Raw genomic sequence first — 19,654 nt, forward strand, 5'->3', positions numbered from 1 at the left:
GCATAAAGGATCTGAAAAGCTACATAGATAAAAAAAAGTACTGTTTAATGTCCAAGATGAGTGAAAAGCAAAATGAATAGAAACGTAGCTAGGAAGAGGTACACAACGGGCTGCAATATCACATGATAATTTCTTAAACTGGGTATAGCTGGTCATATAGATGTTTCTATTCATACTATATACTGTGGTACATTAAGATCTACAGTTTTAACATTAAGATCTGCCCAGCCTGGCAATCCTGCCTCAACCTCCCAAGTAGTTGGTCTGTAATATACCTGCTACTTTGCCTAGCAGTGTTTTTTATAATGTGCCTGAGTGTATCAGTGTACCATGTTTGTGCAGTCCCAGAAAGTATGTTAAGTCCCCTGGACTGTATTACAGATGATTCTTAGCATCCATGTGGGGTCTGCTGAAGAACAGCCAGTGGTTTCTACCACTGAGACAACTCTCCAGCCCCAGCAGCAGCACCATTTTGATAACAGCTTACTAAATTTCACAATGCAGAAACTAAAATGTAGAGTCTAGGTTCAATTCCCAGTTGGGTGAAAAGAATGAAGTGAAGAAAGTGAGTTGACATAATAGAGGAGATAGTAGAACTCTTTCAAATACAGTCATTTAGAAAACAAACCAGCTGTGTCGTACAGGCCTATAATCCCAGACACTCAGAAAAGTGAATAGAGACTCACACATACCCCCTCTCAAAAATAAATGAAATGGGGAGGTAATAGAGTAGAGAAGAGAAAGAAAAACATTACTTTTACAACAGCAACTAAAATTACAAAAATAACTTGGAAGTAATGTGTTCTTATGGAAAAACTATGAGAAGCTTAATAAATAATGAAGCTAACTGGTTATCCATGTAGAAATACAATCTAGTTGGCCCCTACACACAATCAACTGACAGGGTAAACAAGGTAGAAGCCAGAATGAAAAGACCGAAGAATACAGTCTTGACTGAGCATTCAATGCCCTATGGCCTAATAGAAGCCAAACGTAAAAAACCTGTTGGAAAAGGAATGACCTTTTCCTTAAGAATGGGAAATGCAACAGTGCTATAGGAAGATAGGAAGTTTGCTCTGTGCTTTGCACTAAATGAACGCTTAAGGTGAAACAGAAGCTTACTTATTTAAACAAAATATAGGCAAGCTAGCTCATGAAATACAGAAAAATCTTGCTAAGGCTAAAAACTACAGAACACATAATGGGGAAAACTGAGGTAGATGGCTAATAAAATATTGAAGATAGCATAAACAGAATCATAAGACAAACAGTCTAAAAATACATTTCTACACCACAACATGTAAGTCTTGCATGTATTTTTTTTTTCTACTTCCCTGAAGCGCAGGGTCTTATGTACCCCAGGCTGACATTGAACTCACTTATATAAATGATTTTGAGCTTCTAATTCTGCCCCTGACTCCCACCTGCTGAGGTTACACCTGACTTTATTCTTCTTTTAAAGTTTTTTTTTTTAATTAACTACGTTTATTGGTGGGGCTGTGCACACTTGCTAATATACCTGTGGAATTCAAAGGACAATTTGCTGGCATTGGTTCTCTCCTTCCCCAATGTGAGTACCAGAGATCAAACTCAGGTCTTTGGGCTTGGCAACAAGCACCTTTACCTATTGAGCCATACGTATTTAAGTTTCATTTTTCAGAATTTGGAGTTCTGGGGGGGTTGGGGGTTTGGTTGGTTGGATTTTTGAAACAGGATTTCTCTGTATAGCCCAAGCTATCCTGGAACTTACTTTGTAGATCAGGCTAGCCTTAAACTGAAAGATCCACCTGCCTCTGCCTCCCAAATGCTGGGATTAAAAGCTTGAACCACCACTTCCCCACTGTTTTGTTTGGTTAGTTTGGTTTGTTTCTAGAAGAGAACATGATGTAGAGGGAGATTTAGGGTAAATGTGATCAAATTACATTGAAATGTGTTTCATGTAGCTTTTGCTACCCTGCCTTAATCCCCTGGTGGACCAAACTACCAGCCCTCTCCCAGAGAATATTGGATCAGCAGATGAAAAACAGACACACACAGTTGCTCAATTTAAACTTGCATTATTGGCTCAACTGCTGGGTACCTCCAATCTTCCAGTACTCCCAGCACAGCACCCTAAATCTGCACTGTTTCAGTTGCTCAGCCACCTTTAGTCCCAGGTCAACATCCCCAACCTCCTGCCTGTTAAGTAGCCTGTGGCTGCTCCACCCGAAATTTCACATGGCCGGTTGGCTTTTCTCCCTCCAAACCATGGTGAGTTCTTCTTTCTCTCCTGCATCTCCCAGCTTGCCTGTGGGAGTCTCAAAGTCCCACTATTCCTTCTCCCCAGCAATTGGCCTGTGGCATCTTTACTAATAAATCAAGAACCACTTGGGTCACAGGACCTTAGCATCAGAGCTACTCCTACAGAAATCACTAAAAATGCTGTGTTTAAAATATTTTTATGTGTGTATGTGGAAGAAGCAGGTATGTGCAGCACATGGTTCCAGGTGCACAAGGTGGCCAGAAGACACTGTAGGAGCCCTTATATAGAGCTGGAGTTACAGGTAGTTATGAACTTCCCAATGTAGGTGTTGAGAACTTAACTCAGGTCCTATGGAAGGACAGCAAGCACTCAACCACTGAGATATCTCTCCAGCCACATTAAATTACTGAGACAAACTCCCCAATAGAAAACTACACATGGTCATGAGAAGGTAATTCACAAAAAAGAAATGTAAATAAGCAATACTTAACATGAACCTTTTACTTACTCTGTAATAAGCAATCCATTAAAAGCTTAGTGAAAACTACTTGCCAAGTATATGTGTGTGTGTCCTTATACATAAATGGTGAAGTAATACAATTATTCTTAGGTCTTATAATCCTTACCATTCTTCATATTATAGTGGGAAAAGTAGATATCCACATGTAAAAATGGAATTACATCCATTCATATCTCTCAACTTGCACAAAAATCAATTCAGAAAGGATCAAAGACCACAATGTAGACATGAAATTCAGACTGCTGGAGAAAAGCATAAGTAAAACATTTGAATATATGAGAATAGGCAATGACTTTCTGAAAAAGACCTTAATAGTACAGGAGATAAGTCCAAGAATTGGCAAATGGACTATCATTAGATTAAAAGCTAATTCACTGCTAAGGAAAGCATCAGTGAAGAGCCTACAGAATGGGAGAAAATCTTTCAAAGCATACACCTGACAGGGCATTGATATATAGACTATTTAAAAGCTCCAACTAGGGGTTGGGGATTTAGCTCAGTGGTAGAGCGCTTGCCTAGGAAGCGCAAGGGTCCTGGGTTCGGTCCCCAGCTCAAAAAAAAAAAAAAAAAAAAAAAAAAAAAAAAACCTCCAACTAGCACCAACAGTCCCAAGACATTCCATCAATAGATGAGCCAATAGAGTAGACAGTTTTCAAAGAAGAACAAATGTATAAGACTATGTTTCAAAAGTAGCCATCAAGGGAAATGCAAACTAAAATTTCTTTGAAATTCCAAATCTTGCCCAGTCAGAATGAATACTATCAAGAAAACAACAGATCCTGGCAAAGATGTAGGGCAAGAGGAACCCTTTATTTACTGCTGGTAGGAATTTAAACTGTTGTGACTATTATGAAAATCTCTATGGAGATTCCTCCAAAAAACAAAATAGAACTACCATTATGACCAGTTATACCACTCTGAAGGGGTCTGTCAATATATCACAGATAGATAGATAGATAGATAGATAGATAAATAGATAGATAGATAGATACATGTTTATTGCTGTATTCTTCATTAGTGACAAGACATGACACCTGCCTAAGTGTCCATCACCAAATGAATGGATTAATAAAATGTAGTATGTATACATAATGTAATTTTTTTCATCCACAAAGAATCTTCAAAAAAGTAAAATGTCATTTGTAGGGAAAACAAGAAAATCGAAAAATCACTTTTGCTAAACTAAATAATACAGTGACAAAACAATGACAAATACTGTATGTTTTCTTTCATGTGTGGAACCTAGATTTAAGTGTGGGTATATCATGAAACTAAAAGAGAACCATGGGAGTAAAGAAAGAGATTGGAAGTGTGGAGGAAGAGAGCAGGGAGGAATCAGAACACATGAGTGATTGTATTTTAATGTCAACTTACTATAAATTAGAGTCACCTGAATAAAGAGCTTCAATTGAATAATTGTCCTGAATGGTATGAGAAGACACATTTACTCTCCAGAACAATCATTGTACTAGTTTGCTCTTTGTTACTGTGATAAAACACTGACCAAAAGCAAACCAGGGGATGAATGACTATCTTATGGGTAACAGTCTATCATCAGGGAAAGCAAGCCAATAGTGTTCCTCTGTGGGTTCTGCTTCGACTCCTGACTTGAATTACTGCCTTGTTTCCTTCAGTGATGGACAGTAACCTAAAAAATGAAATAAACTCTTCCATCCACAAGTTGCTTTTGGTCAGTGTTTTATCACAGTAACAAATAGCAAACTAGGATAACACATGGCATGAAAGCAGAAGGGAGGGAGGAAAGAGACCAGCAAGAGAGGGACAGGAGAATGAGGTAGAATAATTAATTAGAAGAAAGTATAATGGCATGTATGCATGAAAATGCCATAACAAACCCCATTGCTTTTGGTCTGATGACTTTTTTTAATGTATGTGAGTACACTGTTCTCTCTTCAGACACACCAGTAGAGGGCATTGGATCCCATTACAGCCACCACGTGGTTGCTGGGATTTGAACTCTGAACCTCTGGAAGAGCAGTCTGTGCTCCTAACCACTGAGCCATCTCTCCAGCCCCTGGTGTGATGACTTTAAAATTTAAAAACAAAAAGATATGTTATACTACATAAAAAGAATATATCATACATATGCACACTAGAATTTTATTAATCCACAGACAAATATGAAATTATGACATTGACAGAAAAATTAATGGAGCTGCAAATCATATTAAGCAAAATCGGACAGGTTCAGACAATATCAAGTTTTCTCTTCTATGGAATGAGAATATGCATTTAACATATATAATAGACATGAAAGTAGAAGTGAAGACTATGAGAAGAGAGGAACAGAGAGTAATAGAATATGCCTGCCATGAAACCAGAAAGGGAGGGAGGAAGCCATGAAGAGGAATAAATTGAAGGTAGGGAAGGGCAAGAGCAAGGTGAATAAAGACAAAACATAATAATTTATATGCATGACAATGCCACAAGGAAACCCATTTTTATGCTAACCCAAAATAATCCACTGCTGAAGGGATGACTCGGTTGTTAAAAGCATTGGCAGGTCTTCCTGAGAATTCAAGTTTAAGTCACAGCACCCACATGGCAGCCCACAGTCTTCTATAACTTCAGTTCTAGGGGATCTAGAGCCTTCTTTTGGCCTCCATGGGAACCAGACAGGTGCGTGCCCACTCGCATACATACATGCATACACTCATACACATGGAATAAAAATCAATTATCCAGTGGATAAAACATGTGACCTATGAATGTCAGTTACCCCCTTTTATCCCAATATTTGCTCAATGGGTACATGGACAAAAATAAAATAACATGGATGGAAATTGGGCCTGAGCTTAACTACATGGGCTATCCATTTTCAGGATGACAGAGTTAATTCTATTACTATGTGCTTAAACTACCAACCAGGAGAGAGTATAATTTACTTCCTGATGTGGTATTATTTCTCATGGAACCCACCAGCCAGCTACCTGGTGATAGGCTGATCATTATATTGAATTTCTTTGTTTTTTTTATTTTTTAAATTTATTTACATTTCAAATGTTATCCCCTTTCCTGGTTTCCCATCCATAAATCCTCTATCCCATTCCCCCTCCTCTTTCTTCTATGAGGGTGTTCCCCCACTCAACCACCCACCCCTTTGAATTTCTAACATAATTAAAGGGAACAGAGATGCATCCTAAAGGGAATAGAGATATATTCTTGATAGTTTTATCTTTCCTTCCCATAGTAGCTGTGCCACCAGAATGTGTAAACTTTTCTGCACAGTGTCGCTCCAAATCCACAAACTCATCTCAGAGCAAAGCAAGTGCTGCAATGGGTTCATGGCTAACTAATTGGTTTTATCACATACCACACCATCCTAAAGGACCTGGTATAGCCATAAATTTTTTTGCAACCTACTTTTTTTTTTCTTTTTTTTGGAGCTGGGGACTGAACCCAGGACCTTGCACTTGCTGGGCAAGCGCTCTACCACTGAGCCAAACCCCCAACCCCTGCAACCTACTTTTAATAAAGGTTCAAGCTCTCCTCTAGCCCACCACCCAGCAGAGGTAGTGGAGGAGAAAAGCTATTATTAGGATGTGGGGAAGTGGACTGTTCAGCAATAGTTCTTTGGTGGCGAGCTTGATCTTCTTGGGCAGCAGGTCAGTCCCGTAGCAAACACCAAATACAATTCAGCAACTACAGTCTAGTCCTTTCAGCAAGCAGACACCAAGCAACTATAGTTCAATCCTGAAGAAACCACCAGGCTTACCAACTGGTCTAAGGAGAGGCCACAAAGGCAGCAAGCTGCCACAGGAACTTCAGGAGGAGTTCTTGGTTGAGTTTCTCTCAGTGGCAGTGTTATCACAAGTTGAGCTTAACAATACTATGTAAGACGAACCATACATGCTTGTCTTGAGTAAAGAATAATGAAGCAGAACAAACCAAACCAAAGCTCAGTGCTTCTTTCCCACTGTGTGTGGGGTCACATTTATACTCCTTCATCAAGAGTCCTTTCACGTGTCTGCTATAGTCAAACATCCTTTCACCTGTGTCTGCTTCAGGAAAACATCCTTTCACCTGTGTGCCCCAGAAAAACATCATGTGACATAACTAACTTTCCAAAGAACTAGACATTTCCACTTCAGACCTGGCCTAACTGAAAAGTAGAATCATTTACTAGGTAGTTAAGTGTGATCCCAGTGGTGTTTTTGTTGTTGTTGTTGTTGATGTTGTTGTTGTTGTTTAGATGTAAGATATACTTCAAGCTAGAGAACATTATGTAGTACTGTCTATTTTATAGCCAAAATAGTCAGGTCCTAGAATCAAGTTGTATAAACGGGAATAGTTACTCTCAACATTACAATTAGTAATTAGTAGAAACCCACTCACAGTTTTTACTTCGTGACTCAGCAACTTTGAGCTCTAACCAGTTTGGAAATCTTAGTCCCAAAAGAACTAGATGTTCCCTACCAAAGGGTACAAAAATGATTCCACCAAAATGGAAGGACAAACATTTTGAATGTTTGGAGTTTCTTAATACCAGTTGAAACTACAGGCAAAAGAAGGGAACTTGAAAGTTAATTCAGCCTGGCATGATGGCACATAGCTATAATCCCAGCATGCTGGAGGCAGGAAGATTTCTGTGAATTTCAAGCAAGCCTGGTCTACACAGCAAATTCAGGCTAGCTAGGGCTGCATAGTAAAACCCTGTCTCAAAAATAAAAAGTTATTTCACGAGTTTCAGTTGTTGATCCTAATCACTAAGTGGAAATTGAACAGTTGCTACACAGTGAAAACAGGGACCAGTTGTACAAAGCAGAAACTTATTTTTTTAGTACTTCTGTGCTCAGAGGTAAAGAGGTAAAGGTTAAGAAGTACCAGGGAAAGAAAAACACAACAGAATGATCTTCAGGCTCCTTAGGAATGTAAGTTTGGGCAGCTCTATTGGGGTTTTGTGTGAAAGTAGGACAAATGCAGAATGAATATTAGAAGAAACAAAGGCACAAGGCTAGATACGAATTATAACCTCGTGATCAATCACAAAACTGAGTGCCTTAGTAGCTTTCCTTGTTCTTTGCTTATTCGTGCATCTATTTAGATATGCTAATTACTTTTCTTGCTCCTTACTTTCATTTTTATACAAGTAGTTGTCAGAAGCTGAGTTTATAATTGAGTCTGTAGATAATGGGTGGTCTGTACAACTGTAATTACACCTGAGGAATAATTAATATAGGCAATGATGAGCCAAATGTAATTTTTAAAAAAAAAAAACCATTTCTCATAGTACACAGCAAAACAACTTCATTTCTATTGAGTAAGATTTATCTGGCATGGTAGCATACTCTTGTAATCCCAACACTTGAGAGGCTGAAAAAGGAAGATTTTGAACTAGAGGCCAGCCTATACTGTGTCTAGCATGGTTTGGTCCTAGAAATATGACTAGGTTGGTGACGGAATGAAGAAGGCATACATATGGAAAAACTGAGGTCAAGTGGGTTGGACCCGCTCTTATGGAACAAACAACTTGCAGCCTCACCACATTTATTCTTCAGTAGAGGAAGGAAGAGTTAGCTAACCTCTGTAAGAGGCCTCTGTAGAGGAACTGTCTTGGCTTGCAGTAATCTGGAAAGACTAAGTGGTGGTTGCTAGCTTTTGCACACACTGCCAACATCTACACATGGGGCCTCTAGAGGATGGCTTTGCTGGTTCTGAGCCTGACCTGAGGAAGGCTTCACCAGTTCCCATGGATCTGTGACCTTGGTCCTTGTCAACAGTACACATTCACTTGAGGCTTCACACATTTAACTCAGTGCTTTGTGTACTCCCTCCCCACAGGCCTAGGCTACAAAGTGAGAGAAATCTTGTTTTGAAAAAAAATTAAGAGGATTCTGGGTGTGGTGGAGCACACAAATCTTCAATCCCAGCAATTGAGGACACAGAGATAGGCAGATCTCCATGAGTTCAGGGCCAGCCAGGCGTCCATAGTGAATTCCAAGCCAGCCTAGGCTGCATTGAGAGTTAGTCATGCTAGATGGAGGCAGGAGGATCAGAAGTTCAATGTCTAGAAAGCTCAAAGCCAGTATAAATGGGGCTGGAGAGATTGCTCAGCTGTTGAGAGCAATAGCTGATCTTCCAGAGGACCCAGCTTCAATTCCCAGCTCCCACATAGCAGCTCACAACTGTCTACACCACCAGTTTCAGGGGAGTCCAACACCCTTAAACAAATACAATTTCAGGGGAAACACCAATGCACATAAAATTAAACAAATAACAAAAAACCAAGCCAGCCTAAATACATGACTTTAAAAAACAATGACAATAGAAGAGTATGAAGTGGTTCAGTGGCAAAGGCATTTGCCACCAAGTCCACTGACCTGAGTTCAATATTCATGACACACATGGTGGAGGTAAAGTACAAGCATTCTGGTGCTGTGGCACACCCTGCCCAACACACACACACACACACACACACACACACACACACACACACACACACTAACTAGCTAGCTAGCTAGCTAGCTAAATGTTTTTTTGTTTTTCAAGACAGGGTTTCTTTGTAGTTTTGGCTGTCCTGGAACTTGCTCTGTAGACCAGGCTGGCTTCAAACTCAGAGAGATCCATCTGCCTGCCTCTGCCTCCTGAGTGCTAGGATCAAAGGCATGCACCACTACTGCCTGGCTAATTTTTAATAGAGAAAATGAATAGAGAAGGAATAAGAAAAAATGGATACAATCATTCCTAGAACTTGTTTCTCATTTAGTGAAAAGATTAATTTTGTCTTATGTAAGAATAACTATATCTTCGTGCTTCATTTGTTTGTTTAAGATAGGGTCACAGGTAGTGCAGGCTAGCCTCAAACTCAATGTGTAAATGAGGCAGCTTGACCTTAAACTCCTGATAACTCCAAATCTGGGATTATAAAAATATGCTACCATGCCCAGCCAGATATATCTTATATATTTAGCTAATTTTTTTTCTATTGCTGTGACAAAACACCATGACCAAGGCAACTTATAAGTTTATTTGGAGCTTATGGTTTTAAAGGATGATTTTATGATGGTGGAGTGAAGCCATGGTGGCAGGGACAGTTGAGAGCTCACATCTTGATCCACAAATCAGAGGCATAGAGAGACACTGGGGATGGCACTAGTCTTTTAACACCTCAAAGTCTGCTCTCCTAGTGACTCATCTCCTTCAACAAGGTCAGAACTTCTAATCCTTCCCAAACAGTTCCACCAACTGAGGACCAAGTACTCAAATCTCTGAGCCTATGGGGGACATTCTCATACAAAGCACCATATCTTGTTTGGTAGAAATAACGTTTATACTAAGAGAAACAAGTTTCAAAACAAAAAACAAAAAACACAAAGAAGTCATCCTGGCAAAGACTTATATTTCCCAATCCTTCCCCTCACTGGAAGTTACATAAGAATTGTTCCCAGCCGTCTCCTTCCAGTACTAGGCAGGTTTCAAAGGGAGCCAATCCTTTGAAATGGATAAAGATGGACAGTTCGTGTGAATTTGCAGGAGGCCAGAGAAAACTTGGGAAGTCACATTCCAACAGGGACCCGAAGGACAGATTGCCAGGTGCTACACAAGCTTCTACCAGGCACCAGCTACAACTTCGGGAGGCAGAGAACTCCTGACCGAGGTGGAATTACAGGCTGTGCTGGGTTTTAATGCCTGCTCTGCCTAGTATCTCCCTGCCTGTTTTTCTCTAACTTCTCCTTCCCTTCTTGAGACACTTTTGTTTCATGTTTGTTTTCTGCTTTTGTTTCTGCCCCTGCAAGCCCCTGGATGCATTTGCTTTGCTACTGTTTTCCTTTCCAGTTACAACGACATTGATAGCTCTAGGAAAAGAACAGGCTGATGCCATCTTTTCCAGGTTCTTTTAAATTATAAGTACTTAATCCAAGACTTCATGTGGTGAATTATAATGTGGCTTTTTAAATCCAAGTTGCCTTGAATGGTAGAAGGTCCTAAAAATGGAAATTCACAAGCCAGGTATGTGGGGGGTGGTGCATGAGGCAGAAGCAGGCAGCTCTCTGTGAGTTCCAGGTCATCCTGACCTACATAGTGATTTGGGGATAGCCAGGGCTGTAAAGAAACTGTCTCCAAAACAAATAGGAAATTCCTGAGGGCCTGACTGCTAGCATGCTTGTCTCCTATTAGATTGAGAAAATGTAATATGGACTGAAAGCTTATAACTTTAAGAAAAGTAGTCAAAGAGGATATTTAAAGGGGAATATTAAAGACTCAATACCAAAATAACCAAGATCTTCTTGCCTCATGTAATCATTATATAATCCTCCAACTTGATCTCTTTATAGGAAGGAGAATACTTAAGTTTTTCTTGTTCTCTGCCTCCATTTGTAGATACACCAAAACTAATTGGGGGCACATTCTTCCAAGCAGTTGATCATCCCAAGTCTGGCTCAAATTAGACACTGGGAAAGGCAGGCTCATCTGTCATCTTGATACACTTTGATATTGGGTGCAGACTGCCACTCACACATGACCTAATAAAATTTAAAAATATCAAAGAGTAACCCTTCAAAATCAAGTGGTCTGTCTCACATAGGACGTGTGTACGTGTGTGTGTGTGTGTGTGTGTGTGTGTGTGTGTGTGTGTGTGTATGTGTGTGTGTGTGTGTGTGTGTGTGTTGTCTCTTGTTAATTTTATTTCTCAGTGCATGACCCAACAGATAATAAGACAAGTCTAGACAGCTTATAAGAAAGATAGGTGTGTTCAGTCCATCTAGTTGCTACTGGACTCAGCTGCAAGCCTTCTATCCTGTGCAAACCAATGGGCTTCAGTTATATGAAGGAATTATACCTGTTCTGTATACCAACATTTATCTCATAAAGATGTCTGTGATAAAATAAGTCAGGTAATGGCGTGTTTGTGCATGGAGAGGATAAAGAGGATCCTCTGCCTAAAAGTCTCTCAATAGTAACTGTAGCATCATGGTCTTAGCAGAGATTTCTTAGTTGAGTCTTGCTGAATGGTGTAAACATTAGTTTGATGACATTTTGCTATGGCTTTGCTGCTTCTCTGTATCTGTTACATATACTCATTCAAAACCAACAGAGGCAGGTGGATCTCTGAGTTTGGGACCAACCCCAATACACATAAAGAAATCTAAGATAGCCAGGGCAACAGAGAGAAAAACCTTTGCCTCAAAATAACACTGACGAAACCAAAAACCATGACTGTGATCTGTTACTCCATGTACCCCAAGTATAAAGATAGTCTTGTGTTTTCTATAAGGTTTATCCAGAAACTTACAAAGTCTCATAGTTTAACAGTATATATACAGGCAATATTAATTTATTACATTAACTTATGTATGCAGTTTGGATTCAGCTTTTCTTATCACGGTGGTATTGCACAATGCTATTCTACAAGCTAAACAATTGTGAGCTTTGTAAAACCAGCTGTGGCTGTTGATGGTAGGCATTGCTTCATAAAAGGAGTGGATAAAAAGGGGGCATTGGATTTTTACCTGGATATACAGCCTCTTCTCCAAGCCAGTTGCATTCATTTTTTTCCCTAATCACACACAGCCTTATGGGAGAAGCCAGAGTATATATATTGAGAAAGACTAGATACATACTGGGTTAAGATTCCAGTGTGGCTGCTTTCAGATGATCCTCACTCCTGTCAGAAGCCCCTTACCCGTGTTCTGTAAGGGCCTTATGAGGAGGGAAAATTTTTTCACAACCAATGGTAAATTTATGTTTTTATGTCTCATGATATTAAAAAAGAAAACCAGTGAATAAAGAAAATGTTAGAACAATGTAAAATTGTAAATGGTTTTAGTAAATAAGGGTTCATGTGCAAAGATCAAAATGTCTAGATGTTTCCAGAATGGAAAAGAAAACTAGAGCATTATAAAGATCTGAGTAATTTATTAATGATATACAAAAGATGAGAGTTAGAGATGATAAATATGACAGTGTTAGTTCCTTTTCTACTGTTGTGATAAAATACCATGGCCAAGGCAACTAACTAATAGAATGAAGGGATTATTTGGGCTTATGGTTCCGGAGGGATGAGAGTCCATGATGGCAGAGTAGAGGCAGCAGGCTTGGTAGCTACAACAGTAAGCTGAGACATACATCTTGAACTGCAAGTAGGAAGCTGTGGGTCTCTCTGCTCTTGTGGATCATTGGCCAATACGGTCCACAAGGGCAGTGGGAGCAGAAATAATGACCTGGGTGGGTGGGTTTTGGAAGCCCTGTGAGAAGGTTTGGTGAATGACCACACTGGGACCAGCTATCTGTTGGCAGATCAACCTTCCTTAAGATTATTCAAGGCTTATAAAGTTTTGGGGGACTGAGAGTAGGAACATCCAGGATGGGCAAAGGAAGGTCATTAGCTGGAGGCTTAGGGAACCTGAAATGCCTTTAACATGAGAAAGCATTTCAGGAATCTCAGGTACTGACTGAACAAGTTTTATCAGAAGAAAAGAAATTGATTCTGTAATCTAATTGAGTCTACATGATGCTCCTCCTTAATTAGCAGAGTTTTCCCACAGGAAGTCAAGAGAGAGGGGGTGCAGTAGGCATGGCTTGTGGTTTTTAAGAGCTCCGAGCCTATCCCCAGTGATGTACTTCTTCCAGCAAGGCCACACCTCCTAAATCTACTCAAACAGCACCACCAATGAGGGACCAGCTATTCATATCTGAGCCTATGGGGGACATTATCACTCAAACCACCACAATGATATTAAAATGTATAATATATTGATGTCAAACCTCTGCTTGAATCAGTAGAGCTATTGATTGGCTCTCAATAACAATGGCAAGGACTGGCTTAAAGAACAAAAATGTGTGTATAACCAAAGTTTATTTAGAAGTGTACATGTCTTGCCCAAGGTTTTTCTAAATATTACACAGTAGTTAAAAGTACCAGACTAGTGTCACTGATCTTCTGGATGTTCGATAACCACACTTGGAAGCTATACTAATGGGGTCATAGGGGTTAAAAAGGGAAGTATTTTCCCTCTTTCCAGGCCAAGGTCAACTAGATCCCAGGGAACTGTGGGGCAGCTTTGAACATCCACTATAACTATGGAAATCTACCTGTTCTCTCATTCAGAGACCCTCACCTGATGAACTATAGCAAGTGTCCAGCCTACAAAGATGAAGTCAACACAGGAAAATTTTCCTCTATGCTTTAGGGCAAAGCCATGGTCAAACAAGTACTTTGACTTATCCTCACATAGATGGAACAGCTAGTAAAAGAAAGCCAAGTGACCTTTGAGGATCAGATCCTCAGCTGACCTTGACATTTGAAACGTGTGATTTAAGACATGGTCTTAAGAAAGCAAAACCAAACACTAAAACAATTGGTAGACTTTTAAAAATAGTCCAAGTGATCCTACTCCCCAGATAATAGACTTGAATACATATGAGATATTGTTTAAGATAACTATTCCTCACTGGTGATTTTCTGCTTAATAAGAAAAAGTGCTACCCAGATATAAGATGTCAGCCCTGGGCTCACTGCAACACCTACCTACCAAAAAAGATAGGCCCAGATTTGTTTTGACCTAAAATTAAAACATTTGTTGTCTCTCCCCATGTAGAAGCCACCTGGAAAGGACCACAGGCTGATTCTAGCCACTTTGATGGCTACCAAATGATGGAAGAAGGTGGTGGTTTGATCACCTCTGAGTCTAGCTTTGGAGGCCGAAAGAAAAACAAGGAGGAGCTCAGTAGATGGATAGTCTTGTGAGCCCATGAAGAGATTCTAATGGACTTCAATTTGGATATCCTCTCTTCTGGCTTCTTCTGATTCTCCCGGTTCCCTAACTAGGCTGACTCCTGTTTTTACTTCTTCACCTCTCTTTGCAGGCACTTGTCAAGGACTTCCTTTCCTACATTTGAAAGGTGGAATCTTTTAGTCTGGCCCTCTGAAAGGTTACCTCCAAACTACCACATCCAAAGCCCTAAATTCAACTGGAAGAAGTCAGATTGGTCACTGCCCAAATCCCACAATGGCAGCTAGGGTTACCTCTTTAGAGACAAAGGGATGATAAGAGCAGGAAGTAGAAAATTGACTAGGCAGTGTTGGGTAAAAAAGACCCCAAAGAAATGTAACTGTGTTCTTTCTTGAGGAAAAGCCAAAAAAAATCTTGGTACTCTTGGCAGTTCTTGCCAGAGGACCCTAATCTGATTCCTAAACTCCTCTAGGGTTCTCTTTTCAGAAGGGAAAATATTAAAATAGTAGTAAAGGGGATGTAAAGTAAATTAATTAATTAATGAAAAAAATAGCAGCAAAGGCCAGTTAGGACAAAACTCCTTCTGTTCAAGGGAATTTCTGACCAGGGTTAAAAAACCTCAAGTTGAGCAAGATCAATGGCTTGCTTCAGGGACCACCTTAAACCATGCTTACGCCTTCTTTCATTATAACAATAATTTATTGTTACTAAAGACTTCACACAGCCAACAAATGCTGGATAAGGTTAGAAAAAACAGCTATAGCAAACAGGGGGGATAGTTTCAAACGTTTTTAAAAAATCCAAGTTACTTAGTCTGGCAAAGACTCATATTTCCTGAACTTTCTCCTTTCTTTTTGTTCCAACCAGCCAATAGCATCAGTTTGTGAAGTCAAACTGTCACCTATGGGAGAGATGCAGTTGCCACCTACTTCAGGGATAAAACATGGGATCCATGTTAGCCCATGTGTCCGTAGCCCTATTTGGTTTTGGGTGCACTCTTTTTGATAAAAGAATTGTCTTGCCAAAGTCCTTACACTTTGTGTGTTCCTTTGTGCAACACAGACTATTCACTGTTTCTAACAGCACAAACTCAGTTGTGTGTACATAGGAGCTGGTCAGCCAAAGAGGTAGATGGTTGCCGACTGATTTCCCTCTCCTCCCCACTGCGGTTTCAAATTCAACCTTTTTTGTTTACTCTGTGAAAATGGGTCTGATTGTTTTAAATATTTTTTTTCCTTTGCCAGGTGGCACTGACTCACCAGTAGAGGGCAGTGGAAAGAAACTTGAAGGAGGAATTTGCTTTCTTGTGCGCCATCTTAAAGAGCCCTGTAGCACTTGCAACTTTTCCAATGTCTACTTGAAAGGGGGCAATTTCACATTGCCTGTTTCAAAGCTAGTGCACCGACCCTCCTGAGTTCAATTTAGGAAGGGAGGGAGGTGAGGAAGAGAAAGGAAGGATGGAGATATTTTCACCAAAAGAGGAGCCAAGGAGCCTGGAGAGGTGGCTCAGAAGTTAAGAACACTTGCTACTCTCGCAGAGGATCTGAGTTCTGTGCCAAGCACCCATATGGTGTCTTACAAGCATCCATAACTCCAGTTTTAGCAGATTCAACACCCTCTTCTGAACTCCATGAGCACCCACCAGGCAGGTATATACTGCACATACATACATGCAGGCAAAACATTCATACATATAAAACAAATAAACGAATCTAGAAATCATGTTTATAAAAGGGCTGGAAATGTTATCTCAGTGCCAGAGCACCCACTTAAGTATGTGAAATGAATGCCATGGTTCCGATCCCAGCACTAGAAAGGAGAGGCAAGGAAGAGAGGGAGAAAGAGAAGGCAGGAAAGAGCTAGGGGTCCCACGACCACCAGCCATCCCTTCTGATGCATGGTTTCCAGCAACACCCAGTAGCCAACTTCTATTTGGAGTTGCAGTTGAATTATTTAGCAGTTTGCCTGGATACTAAAGCACTCACAACTTCTCCATTCCTCAGCTCTTGCAGTGCATGGCTAGCAGTACTGGGTGCCAGCAACTTTCCCTGGCACAGCAGTGTTGAGGCAGAAAGCCTCCAGTTAAGAGTCCTTCTGCTATGGTTTGAGTGTCCTCCAAAGATTCGTGTGTTGGGGGCTTAGTCTCCACCCAGGATGCAGTTAGTATTGTGAAGCGGTGAGGTATTGCACCCGGGCCGCTTGATATAGTGGAATATACATATTATCTCAGTGCTTAGAAAGCCTAAGTCACGGGTTGAGGATTTAGCTCAGTGGTAGAGCGCTTGCCTAGCAAGCGCAAGACCCTGGGTTCAGTCCTCAGCTCCGGGGCAGGGGAGGAAGCCTAAATCACATACTGAGACCCTGTAAGCCATACTGGCTGCTCTTCCAGGGGATCCTGGTTCAATTCCCAGCACCCACATGATGGCTCACAACTGTCTGTAACTCTGGTCCTAAGAGATGCAAGTCCCCTTTTGTGACCTCTTTGGGTACCAGACATGCACAGGGTACACATATGTCCATACACAGTCAAAAACACCCATAAATAGTGAAAAAGAAAAAAAGTAGAGGGGGGGTTATTTTAGCAGTCTGGAGGCAAGTTTTATGAAATCAAGGCCGGTCTCGTCTACATAATGAGTTCCAGATCCACTAAAGCTACACTTTGAGAATCTGTCTCAAAGACAAAAAAAAAAAAAAACAAAACAAAACAAAACAAAACAAAAAGCAAAAAAAAAAAAAAAACAAAGAAAAGTTATATTGTGGGAAATTCTAAGGTTAATCGATGGGGTGCCATTAGAAAGGCTTGGGAAACCCTGCTCTTTCCATTTTATTATCTAGCAATGTGATGGCTTGCTTCTACATATTTTCTTGCCTTCACAGTCACCATGAGGTGATATCACCAAAGAGAATCCTTACTGGAGTCTGTCCTATGTTGTCCAGATTTTCACCTTCAAATATGTGAGCTACATAAGCCTTAAAAAGGGCTTATTTATTTTCGTGTGTGTGTGTCTCTCTGTGTGTGTGTGTGCATGTGTGTGTGTGCACGTGTGTGCGTGCGTGCGCGTGCGCACTTGCCTGTATGTATGTGCCCCACATATGTGCAGGTGCCTTTGGAGCCAGAAGAAGGTGTCAGTTCCTCTGGAAACAGAGTCACAAGGAGTTGTGAACCACTTAGTGCAGTTGCTAAGAACAGAACCCAGGTCCTCTGCAAGAGTGGACAATATTCAGGACTGCTGAGCCCTCTCTGTAGCCATTAAGCTTATCTTTTTTTTGAAGATTTATTTATTTATTTTGTATGAGTACACTGTAGCTGTCTTCTGGCACACCAGAAGAGGGCATCGGTTTCCATTACAGATGGTTGTGAGCCACCATGTGGTTGCTGGGAATTGAACTCAGGACCTCTGGAAGAGCAGTTGGTGCTCTTAACCACTGAGCCATCTCTCCAGCCCAAGTTTATCTTTTTTAAACTACATTAGTCTACCTCAGGAAGGTCATTACAGGAAAGAAAAAAACCTAACTAATAAAACTCCCTTGAATTGCTTTCTTTAGCATCCTAGAGAGTGGCTTTCTACAAAGTTCCTAAGGGCAGCTTTCCAGCAAGTTCTACCATTTGATGTAACATAGCCACATTGTCTCCAATAAAGACTGAGTCTCAGCCATAAGTAGAGAAGGGGCAAAGCCCTGTGTGGGAGAGTTTCCCTTGAGTGTTGTTATTTTGACCACGTTTGTATTTTTCAGCACATTCTTGAATATATGACATATATTTTGAGACAAGATCCTTACTATGTAGCCCTTGCTGGCCTGGAACTCTGAGATCTGCCTGTCTCTGCCTCGTAAGTGCTAGGACTAAAGGTATCTACCACCACTCCTGGCTATGACATATATTAATAATAGCATAATGTCCTTTTTCTTCCTATTCTATCATCTAGGTCATTTTCCTATGCTTAACTTTTTCTGCTTTTTTTGCATGCCTTGGAATTTTCCTTTGCACTATAGTTTATCTTTTATTATTAATAATAATTATCATTATTTGTTGTTCTGAAAATTGGACCTACAGCCTTTTAAATTTTTTTTATTAAAATAGTTATTTACCTGTGTATGTGCCAAGAGTCAGTTCTCTCTTTCCACCATGTAGGCCCCAGAGAGTAAACTCAAGTGATCTGGCTTGAGGCCAGGAACTTCACCTGCTGAACCATCATCTCACCAGCCTGACCTTGCAAATGCCCTGCCACTGAGTTCCCCATACCCTAGCCACATGCGTGATAAGTTTTCTTGGATATCAGACATGAATACTACCTTTTTGGTGCTGGATTTTTCACATTTAATTTTTCATTTGGTTTTGCTCTGGGGGTAGTTTTGTTTCGTTGTTGTTTTTGTTTTCTGCAGCCAACTCTCCATTCCGAGACTGAATCATTTGAGCCTGATCTCTATGGGAGGTGGTGGTGGCAGCAACAATAAGATGTGTCCACTCAAGCAAGGTCTAGGACATGATTATGCATGTGTCTCCTTGCACCTTTACAAAGTATGCTGTTGTTGATGTTATTAATTACATTTATTCTTTGATAATATCTGAAATGTATACAATGTATTCTGATTCCTCTCACCCTCACTCTCTTCTCCCTCTTACCCTTGTCAACCCTCCTCCTCAATACAATTCCCTTTCCTACACCCAGGTCTCTCTTTTTTTCTCCTTTTTAATGTTTTGTGACCTGCTTTGTATATCCAGGGCCATCTGTGTGACCATGTATATGGAGCCTGGTGGTCTCACCAGTAAGTGCACAACTGAAGACAATGACCTCCCCTGAAAGAATCTGTCGCCATGAGACGGTCTCACTATATGGACCATTTGACCTCAGGTCTCACTCTATAAACAAGCTGACCTCACTTACAGTGAACCTCCTGCTTCCACCTCCCTAGTGCTAGGAGAGTTAAAGGTGTGTACCACTATGCCTCCCTCCTTCTCACTTTTGTTTGGACAGTACCTCCCACAGTCAGGGCAGGTTTTCCTGACTCTGTTTCACTGACCCATATGCCAATGACTCAGGAAACAGCCAGAAGTTTACTTTACAAATTTTCAAGGTGCCTCTCACTGCAGTAAGGTTGACAGCCAGGATTAATCATCACAACCTCCCTGCGCCAGTTCTGGAAGCCCTCCAGACCATCATGATTCATTCTCCCTGGGAGCACAATAGCACACTT

Source organism: Rattus norvegicus, chromosome X, assembly GCF_036323735.1.
Source record: "Rattus norvegicus strain BN/NHsdMcwi chromosome X, GRCr8, whole genome shotgun sequence".
Classification (NCBI taxonomy): Eukaryota; Metazoa; Chordata; class Mammalia; order Rodentia; family Muridae; genus Rattus; species Rattus norvegicus.